The following is an 11,424-nucleotide window of genomic DNA, read 5'->3' on the forward strand; positions in this document are numbered from 1 at the left end:
AACACAGCACATGGGGGGGGGGGGGGGGGGGGGGGCGCGGGGGGGGGGGGGGGGGGGGCATTGTGCTGAATAAGCGACAGCAGAGGAGGAGCCAACTTGAAAGAGTACTTTACTTTTCAGCCCAGTGCTTCGGTTTACGAACTGTGATCAGAGTGCAAGGCTCTCTTATTGATATCTTAAAAAAATAAAATAAAATCAGTCATCTTGATTGTTTAAAATAACACACTGTCGGTCCAACTCGTGTGGATGACTGAACTTTGCACTGAACTCTCTCTCTCACTCTCCATGTGTGCGTGCTGGGTTTCAGATAACTGTGTGCACGAGCACAATAGTTTTCCATAAACCTGTTTGTAAAAGTTTATCTCAGTGGTACACTGGGCTGCGCGCGTGTGTGTGTGTGTGTGAACCAGATGGGTCAAGAGCTACTGATTCTATTTTTAGATCAGTACAGTGGTCAAGAGCGGGGAAGGGGAAAATATGGGAAGATTTCATTTTGAGGAGGGGTGACAGGTCAGAAATGCGGCAAGAGCAATCTGCGGCAACACAAATCACAAGGCTTTGTACGGCTGACGTCTTGGCAAGGTCCGAACAATCTGTTTGTCCTTGGGTCCAAACATATGCCACAGTATCTGTTTCAGTTTCAGAATCAAGGATGTGTCGATATGTGCGGAATGATCCACATATAAACATATATACGCTGGTATATATATGAAAGCATACCCTAGGTTTTAGTAAAACATTATTATAAAGGATTAAACAAAAACAAGCAAATATATTAAAAATATTAAAGGGAAACATACTTCGAAGGCAAATCATTGAAATAAAGCAAGATAAAAAATTTAAAAAAAGGGGTGGGCCATGATCACACACACACACACACGTGTTTGACAGGGTATTAACTGGGATCTTTACTGTGGAACCATATAATGGGTAGATAACACTGATTTTTTTGGGTGTTCTTGATTCTGTGGTAGATGTATATTTATATTTACACAAAACACACACACACACATATATGTATGTATGTATGTATGTATATATATATATATATATATATATATATATAATTTTTCATTATGATTTCCCAAAAGTTTGATCAATTTGCCATCCAAATATACCTGTCTGCCAAAAATGAATTCCGATATGAATATACCATGGTATGGTTTAAAAAGGCACCGTTTTTGTCAGTATTGTCGCGAAAGAGTGTGTCAGCAACAAAAAATGGTATGTTGTTATTAGTGAAGTGTCCTATTTGTCTAAGATTAGGTTTGTAGAGCTTCATATTATGTCACTCAGCCTTCTACTCAGTATCAAGAATGACCTGCTAAAATGTACACGAGCGTAACTCAGAGGTCAGTGTTCTACTGATCACTGACCCAAACTCAACATTTTCAACTGAGTATCGCGTCGCCGCAATTTGCAACAACGTTTTACTTAGCCGGTAAACAGAACATCATCATTAATGGTTTTTGCGTCCATACACCCCGCTTACATCATCAGGGGGATTTTTCACAATATCCGCTTTATAGTTTCGTCAGTCAGTTTTTCTGTCCACAATTACCTCTGTCACATAACGTCAGTTGCGGTTTGAGAATCCAGACAATCATCAGTGTTCAAAAAAGAAAGAAAAGAAAAAAGGGACCCCATCAACCCCCTTCTCTGGTAGTTGCGAAAGGCGTGGCGACACAAATAGCAGACAGTTTAGAGTTCACTGCAAAAGAAACCCCAATCATTTCTTTCCGCGGATCACATAAACTATTACTGAGTTGTTCATGTGCACTTCCAAACTGTGTCGTCTTTCATTTCTTGCCACAAGAACCTCTTTCTTGTACTTTTCATATATCAATAGTATACTTTTGTAGTTGTTTTTTTTCTTCTCCATTTTCGGGGGCTGATTTCCATTCGCGTCCCCGAAGAGTTCCTTTGCACGTCACGCAGTGGTGAGCCTTTGAGAAACTGTCCCAGATGAAGTATCCCCAGAGCTTCCAACATTGAGGTGTTCTCTGAAGGTATGGTCGTTGTTTCCCGGCCATAAAGGCTTCAGTGGAACCCCTGGTGTAGATGCCCAACTGAACGATGATGTCTCTAAAGCCTGTTCCTCTCATGTTTTCCCAGAGAACCAAGAGAACAAGTGAAGAGAAACGCACCAAGACATACTGCATTCTTCTGGGGCTGTTCATTTTACCAAATGGCCATCAGTGCTTTCTCTGTAACTGCAGAGACAAACGTGACAGAGGCATATTCCTGACCCAGTTGCCTTGTTGCATTCAGTGACACCTGCAGAACGTGCTGCACGGTTTGACTGTCTGTGACGGGATGAAGAACAGGTTGGGCACAGCACGGTCAGCTTACGACTGCTGCTGTACATTGGCCAGATTAATAATAATAATAATACATAGTTTTTCTATGGCGCGATATCCAGCACCAATGCTGCTCAAAGCGCCTTACATCAAAGTTGACTATAAACATGCCTTAAAAAAAACCATATCAACCGCTATCTGACAATGGAAAACATCCAGTGTGTTCATATGAAAGCAAAAGCACACTAAAGATCATAAAATCTATGAAGTAAATAAGGCTTAGATTAAAACAAAATGCTTTTTATTGAACACACATCGGCCACACCCCCCTCCCTCACACACACATATATATAAATGTCCCTCCCTTACAGACACACACACACTGACATTAAATATCAACTGAACTAAAAACAAAATTGCATAAGCATTAAATGTTTCTTATTTTCTAACATAGAATTCTGTTCGGACACACTAACATGCCTACACACTTACACACGCGTACCAGAGCACTGGTCCTCTGCAGACGATCGCCTCCAGGGCTGACAAGGAACTGGAAAAGATAATGAATCTCTTGTTTCGAACAGAGAACCATTTTTACCGCCAGAACCAGTGCGGTCAGTTCTGCAGTGTACACTGAGCTGTCAGATAGAATGTGTTCCGTTGAGGGCTGGTCAGGAAAGGTGGGACAGAACGCAGATGCAGCGACCCCGTCCTCCGACTTGGAACCGTCAGTGAAGATTTTTTGGAAAATGGGAAATTTGTGGTTACGAAAAGTAAGTTTTGTAGGCCAGAGAACTGGTGGAGTCTTTACGGTACGAGGCCACATCAAATCGGACCTCAGGCGTTTTAAAGGTCCACGGTGAGCTGTCGGGGAACTTGGAGAAATCTGAGATGCCGCCAACATCCAGATCGGCATTTTCTATGTGTAGCTGAATGTGGAGTCCAAGGGGAGGGATGCAGTTTGGGTTGTCTTCAAATTTCTTGTTGTTGAAGACACTATCGTAAGAAGGGTTTTTGGGTTCAGAAAACAGTTTCAAGTAGTAGTTCAGGGTCAGCGTCAATCTGCGGTTGGAGAGAGGCGGTTCCCCCGCCTATGCGTACAAGCTGTGCATAGGGGTGGTGCGGAACGCACCTATTCTGAGACAAAGCCCTTGGTGGCGTATCGGGTCCAGCAGTTTCAGGTAAGGCGGTCTGACCGAGCCGTACACTACACACCCGTAATCCAGTTTGGACCGGACCAGGGCTCTGTAGAGGTGCAAGAGAGTTCTCTTATCAGCGCCCCAGTCCGTGTGTGCCACGACTCGGATGATATTCAGAGCTTTTTAGCAGGATATTTCCAGCTGTTTCATGTGGCTAAGGAAGTTCAGCTTCTGATCGAAAACGACCCCCAGAAATTTGGCTTCCTTGACCGCCGGGATGGTGGATTTTCCCAGACGGATTTCATGGTCCAGATAGAATTGACGAGTTTCAGTTTCAGTTTCAGTAGCTCAAGGAAGCGTCACTGCGTTCGGATAAATCCATATACGCTACACCACATCTGCCAAGCAGATGCCTGACCAGCAGCGTAACCTGACGCGCTTAGTCAGGCCTTGAGAAAAAAACACGAAAAAACACACCAAAACACTAAATAAAATAAAATAAAAAGCAATAAGTAGATAAATAAATAAATAATAGATAAATACATAAAAAAATAACTACTACCAATATTTATAAGGTGCAAAAACTTAATGAAGTCAACTATAAGCGTACAAAACCAAAAATAAATAGATAAATAAATAAATAAAATGAAACAGAATAAAATAAATAAATAAAATAGAAAAGACAACAATGATGATAAATAAGCAAATAAATGTAAAACATGCAGACACACATTCACACATATACACACGTATGCATAACAGTTGCATAACAGATATCCACTAAACATGCAGTTTAACAGATATGAAAGCACAATCAAATACACATAAACGTACATGAGCCCCAACACACACACAATTACCCTGCACCCGCTCTACCCCCCCCCCCCCCCCCCCCGCCCCCCCTTCACACACTCATTTCTATGCTACATAACGCACACACACACACACACACACACACACACACACAGACACACTTACTTGTACAAGCACACACACATACGCCCAACACACACACACACACACATATATATATATATATATATATATATATACACGAGGGTCATTCAATAAATAAGGTGAATTTTTTGGTATAAGGACTTATAATACAGATAGAAGCTTACTTCTTCTTTTTTTCAACGTAGTCTCCCAGCACTGTCACACACTTTTCCCATCTGTGCACAAGCTTCCGTATTCCCTCAGCGTAAAAATCTTTGGACTGATGTCTCAGCCAGTCGCTCACAACACTTTTGACTTCATCGTCACTTTCAAACTTCGTGCCTCTCGTGAACGCTTTCAAGGGACCAAACAGGTGAAAGTCTGAAGGGGCAAGGTCTGGACTGTAAGGGGAATGAGGGAGCAGTTCCCAGCCCAGCTCGTTGATGGTCTGCACCGTTCGGGCTGCTGTGTGAGGCCTTGCATCTTTGGCACCCACCGGCAGCTGACCTTCAAGTAGCCAAGGTCATCATGGACAATTTTGTGTGCTGTCCCAACAGATAAGCTCAAAGTCCTTGCAATGTCATCCACTGTCACCCTTCTGTCAGACTGAATGAGGTCATTGACTGATTCGATCACCTCAGGAGACCTCACTTCTGTAGGCCTTCCAGGCCTGTCTTCATCCTCAACACTGCTCCGTCCTTCTTTAAACAATTTAGCCCACTTGTAGACATTTTTTCGTGGCACCATACACAGTTGACATTCTCCTATGAATTTCAACTGGTTTGCACCCTTCAGCAACCAAAAACTTGATAACTGACCGCTGTTCAATCCTGGAGCATGCTTCTTGGTCGGCCATCTTTGTTAATCGCCAAAACTCTGAAAGTTTTTTTTAATCTGCAAAACAAATTAAATCCATGTGAAAAAGAAGTGAAACAAAAAAAGAAAAAAAGAAGAAAAGAAACTGTAAGCTTCTATCTGTATTAGAAGTCCTTATACCGAAAAATTCACCTTATTTATTGAATGACCCTCATATATATATATATATATATATATATATATATATATATATATATATATATATATATATATATATGCACATCCGCACGTTCCAATATTCCGTTGCTCTCACAGTGTAGGCATGCATACACACATACCTCATCCTCTACCCCCCGCCCCTCCTCTCCACCCCCCCCCCCCCCTACACACACACACACACACACGTGCACAGAACTCTCCAGACGCTTGTGTACACTTACACCCTCGCGCACGCACACACGCACACAGACCCACATGCACAGAGGCTGCCTCTGATTGGCCGCAAGAGGGGTGGGAAAAGATCTCTGATGCCAAGAACGTGGCGTCTAGTGTGTTGCTCAGTCTACTGTATTTGGAAAAGCCCACAGAGACTCCGTTCCGTTTTCAAGAAATCTGCGACAAAAAAAGAAAAAAGAAGAAGAATTGACGAAAGTTGTGAAAATGAATACACTGAGTTTTAGAGGACGAAAAGGTGAACCGTTCTCCTCTGCCCAACACTGAATTTTGTCAACGCAAGCTGAAGCCGTCGCTGGATGCTGGCGTACGTGCTGCCAGTTGCGTACAGGGCGAAATCGTCCACAAACAGCGAGCTGTCCGATCCCTTCTGAACCGACTGGACGATGTCGTTTATCTTGATGCTGAAGAGAGCCGGCACCAGAATGCTCCCTCAGTTGCGGAACACCCAGCTCCTGCTCGTGAAAGTCGGACAAGGTGGTGCTGACCCTCACCTGGCATTGTCTGTCTTGCAAGAAATTGTGGATGAACTGGGGCAGGTGTCCTCGGAAGCCAAGCTTGTGCAGGTCTGAGAGGATTCCAAATGTCCACGTGGTATCGTAGGCTTCCTCTGAATCAAAAGATTTGGCCACCACATGCTGTTTATTTACAAAAACGTTCCAGACGAACCAGATGGTCAACGGTAGACTGATGCTTGTGGAAACCGTTCAGTTCTACTGTGGAGGCTAGCAAAGTAGCAACTGCTTTCTTCTCTGTGATCAGAGCATCTAAGAGCTTGAGATGGTGAAAATTTGGGCAGAATGTTTTTGCCTTTCATTTTTTTTTTTAAACCCTCCATACTTTCTTCTTGGGTGTGCTGGAGGTTAAGGAAGAGCAAAAATCTCGCCATGATTTTCGCTGGCTCTTTTTAAAAATATATCTGGCTTTCGCCCTCAGCTGTTGATGGGTTCGAACGCTATCGGTCTTCAGTCTTTGAAAGACGCGCCGTTGCACTGTCTTCCAAGACTTTGGGGCATCCCGACAACCAGGGCGTTCTTGGCACCTGAGGCTTGGAGGTAGACGATGGGACTGCTGCTTTGGCGCATTCTAAAATGATCCATGTCAGAGTGTCAGCAGGATCTTTGCTTTGCAAGACTGTTTCTTCCTGCAGCTCCAATCTTATCTTCGTAGTAAAAATTCCCCAGTTGGCTTTGTCGTAGTTCAGGCGGTCAGGCAGAGAGTCACATTCTACATCTGTGAAACGGAGAACGACAGGAAAGTGGTCACTCCCGTGCAGATCGTCGTGCACTTTCCACTCGTAGTCCAGGACCAACGATGGATCGCAGACCGACAATTGTCTCTAAACACGAGAGCTTCCCAGAAGACAGATGAAGATAAGAGGATAACTTGTTAAGACAACATAGGTCCATATCGGAAAGAAAGTTTTCCAAAATAAGTCCTAAGGCTGATGTCACCTCACTACCCCAGAGCGGGAGTGGCTTTTGAAGTCGCCCAACAGTAAGAACGGTCGTGGGAGCTGGTCGACAAGGTTCATGAGGTCCTGCCTCAGAACATGGACAGGAGGAAGATACAGAGGACAGACAGTGATGGTTTTCTTTAGTGTGACTCTGACTGCCACAGCCTGTAAAGGTGTGTTTAAAGAAACTGTACTAAAAAGGGGACTTATGTACAAACAGAGCGACACCTCCCGTCAATCCCTCTTACTTAGGTTGAGCGGGTTTAAAAATGGAGTTAAAACCGGAGAGTGATAAAATCTTGCCATCTCTTTGCAGAGTTTCTTGCAGCACCAGCACTGAAGGTTTCAAAGAACTTGTTCTTTTTTTTGTCGTTCCAGAAACTGGAGTTCCTGAAGGTTGGCATAAAAACCACGGATGTTCCAATGAACGATCGCCATTAAAAATGTTGAAAATGTAGCAGCAACCTAATCCATTGCTACCTCCTGCTCCTCTGCTTGTGGTGGTTCAAGTTCGGACAAGACTGCAGATCTGTTTTTCGTGTTAACTAAAGTCCTGTCCGATTCCGGCCGAGCCGGAATATCAACCATCTCGGTTTTCCCTGACCCCGCTGAGATCGTAACCTTCCCCTCCTTGGGTTTTGGAGGTGGAAGAGGGAGTGGGGGTTGTGTTCAATTCTGGGCACTCCCACCAGCCCGAGGGGCAGGCAGACGAGAGGCGGGACGATGGGGGGTCGGGGTGGGAGGGGGCGACGGGAGGCGAACACCATGCCTCCGCCCGAGGCTCCCCCCCCCACCCCCCCCGTCCAGCAGCTCCTGAGGACCGCCGTACAGGATGGGAAGGAGTGAACACAGCGCCTCCATCCGAAGCCAACGGTTTCACCAAAGTCGGTAAGTCGTCTGTCTGCGTCCCTGTGGACACCGTCTTGATCACGACGTCCACCATCCTGGGTCTGACGACAGAAGCGTATGACAGTCCTGCCTTCGGCAAGCGGGGGAACACCAGCTTGACCCCTTCCAGGTTTCGGGAGGGGCATACGACCAACAGTATAGCTCTAACCCATTCACCCCCGACCATGCCCAGCTCCCGGGGACAGAGAACTGAGCACTGCGGGGGTTATCTCAGTTAGCCTCTAAACTGCCAGTCTTGACCCAGCCCCACGTATGGGTAGCCGATTGACACACACGGGCCAATGTGTGCTGCCTGTCTTAGGAGAGGTCCGAGCCAAAGGGACGTGTTGAGAGCAGCGTGCTCTTTCAGTCCCCAGGATCTCATTCCCCTCCATCACAGGTCGCGCCTCACGACAAACACGGCGAGCCTGAAGAAGGCCGCAGAGAAAAAAGAATGTGGAAAAGAAGACTTGATGGTGATCTGGAGACAGAAAAGAGGCGGTAAAAAGAAGAAGAGTGAATAGCGAAAGGGACAGTGGGTCACTTTTAGTTTGGGCCTCACTCACGACCTGTTCGGCATTGGAAGCCCTATCAGGGGCATCAGTACAAACACCACCACGTATTCAGCCTGAACAGCTGCAATGGCTATGTAGGCTGTCAATTAAGACCTGGAACTAGAACAGTAAACTCTGATAGAAACACTGATACCCGCGCCGACATAGCTGGCTCGATCAATGGCCACTAAGCCTCCCGACCACGACAAGGTAGTGACCCCCCAGGAGGAAACCATGTAAATTAGACCGATTGAATGCAATACTACATGGCATAACACGAATTTATTCCAATATAGTGCCCAATTATGCCAGCAGTTACCTCACGCTGATAAAGAAAATCTTTTATCCAGTAATCAGGTTGCTGGGTTTTTTTTTAGCACTTTCAGTACACTGGAAGTATTTGATCACGAGACAAGCTATTACGGCACAAATCCAATTTTAATGTCATTCATGGAATAGCTCATTCTGATTTCTTTCTGTAGACATAAAGAAATTAACTGTGTGATAAAATATGTGGATATAGTGCCGTTTCAAGCACATATACCATAGCGTTATCTATCGGGCCCAAAGGAGGAAATAATTTATGGCCTATATTTACCCTCCTCCAGCATTTACACCGTAATTCAAACTTGGCAGACAGGTAAATTATGATTTCTGACATAAAAACGCACGAGAAAACCACTATGAAAAATCCCCCCTCCCCCGCCGGGGTAAGGGTTACCATTTGCCACCCACAGACTATGACGTATGTGAACTGCAGTCAGCCTGACTGCCACACAGTGTGTTCAGGTGGAAAGTCATGCGTGCGAGTGCGAGTTGATGTTCGTTTGTTCACAGTTGTATTGTTGATAGCAATTGTAGCATTAGTTCTGGTTAAAATGTTGAAAATTAACTTTCAAAATAAATAACAAGGATTTTTATCCACTCTACCTCTGAATGGAAGGTTTTGTTTTTGTTGGTTGCCTAGTCTTAAAGCTTTTGTTTTTTCAACATTCAGTCTCAGTCCAGAGAACTATTCAAACGTATCCAACATTTCTACTGACCTGATCATGTCTCTGCAATCTTTCAGGAACAGTTTTGTGTCATCTGCCAAATGCTTTATTTTCAAATAAACTGCCTCCTTGTCAGTTAGATGCAGTGCTTCTATTCCTACAATTGAGCTGTTTCTGAGTTTGACTGTAAGGAGCTCTACAGCTAATGCGAACGCTAGCGGAGAAAAAGGACAGCCCTGACTGATGCCACATACCTCAAATGGTTCTGAAATCCACTTTTACCTAACTTCTTCTTCGTTTGTGGGCTGCAACTCCAATGTTCACTCGTATGTACACAAGTGGGCTTCTGTGTGTATGACCGTTTTTCCTACCCCACCATGTAGGCAGTCATACTCTGTTTTCGGGGAGGGGCATGTTGGGTGTGTTCTTGTTTCCATAACCCACCGAACGCTGACATGGATTACAGGATCTTTAACGTGCGTATATGATCTTCTACTTGTGTATACACATTGAGGGGGTTCAGGCACAAGCAGGTCTGCACACATGTTGACCCGGGAGATCGGAAAAATCTCCACCCTTTACCCACCATGCACCATCACCGGGATTCGAACCCGGGACCCTAAGATTTTAAAGTCCAATGCCCTGTCTGATGCCACATAATACCTCAAATGGTTCTGAAATCCACTCAGCTACTGCGCCCATCACTTTACCTGATGTATTGGTCAGTGTAATCTCCTGATAATTATTTGGATCCACTGAGCCCAACACTCAGCTTATAAAATTATCACAGACACAAGTTGACAGTTGGGCCAACAGCAAAGTGAGAACTGTATTATCAATGATTTCCCCATTGCAATGGGAGATCATTTACAGCTTCGTCTTTTGTGAAGAACTATGACTTTCAAACCAGGAGGCGAAACTGCACAGGCTCTTTGTGCTGCAGCTTTGGGGGCCAGTTGGCCTTTGGGAACCATCCCAACACCAACTGTCCCAAAACCCTCTTGGCAGGACACTCTCCACTCGGGCAAGACACTCTCCACTCCCCCATACAGTAACCTCCTCTGCTGTTCTGATGGTCAAAGTCGAAAACGACTGTCATACATTTGGATCCACTGGGTTGCCGTTTTGTACAAAGGGATACTGATATCAGTTTTCCAATTGTCTGGATACACACATGTATATATTACATTATATAACTTTTGCATGACAGGTAACAAAACCGGAAGACTGCTTTTTATCATTTCATTTGTAATTGCGTCCCTTCTAGCGATTTTTTGGTGTTTTTGACTAAGACATGTCTTTCATATTTCTTCTTCAGTAATTTCCTTATTGATGCTTACTATATTATCATCATCAAACATTTCAGTTTTTTAAAGTTCATCTCGAACTTTTATCTTCTGCTTGTCATTTTCTTCCGTGTCTTTTCGATAAAATTTTCTAAACAAGAAATCCAGTTTGAAACATTTAATTGATGTATACATTCGTTCCGTCCCTCGATTAATGTTGCTCAGGGAAAGGTGCACACATATGGGCGTGCGGTCACCTATCGGCCGATCTTCCTCTCTACATAGAGGGAGGGCATCCCTACCCGAATCAGTCGCCACTGGACACAAGAGGGCCAGGGCATGCTGAGTGAGTGATACGTTGTCATGGACAGAAAACATATAGGAGTGGATCAAGTGTGCAGTGGAGGATGCAAGTCTGTGCTGGTTCCCCAGAGAGGACATACACTCGGTCACTGAAATTGTGGACACAGGGAAAGAAACAGAGGAGGGCGACTCATGCACTGCAGACTGGCATGGCTGAGAAAATGCGGAGCATGGTGAGGCCGGATGCAAATTGATCGAGTCAAAGGAAATGGCACTACTGACCTGAGTGAGGGGAAAGAAA

This window comes from Babylonia areolata, chromosome 33 (genome assembly GCF_041734735.1).
Source record: "Babylonia areolata isolate BAREFJ2019XMU chromosome 33, ASM4173473v1, whole genome shotgun sequence".
Taxonomy (NCBI): Eukaryota; Metazoa; Mollusca; class Gastropoda; order Neogastropoda; family Buccinidae; genus Babylonia; species Babylonia areolata.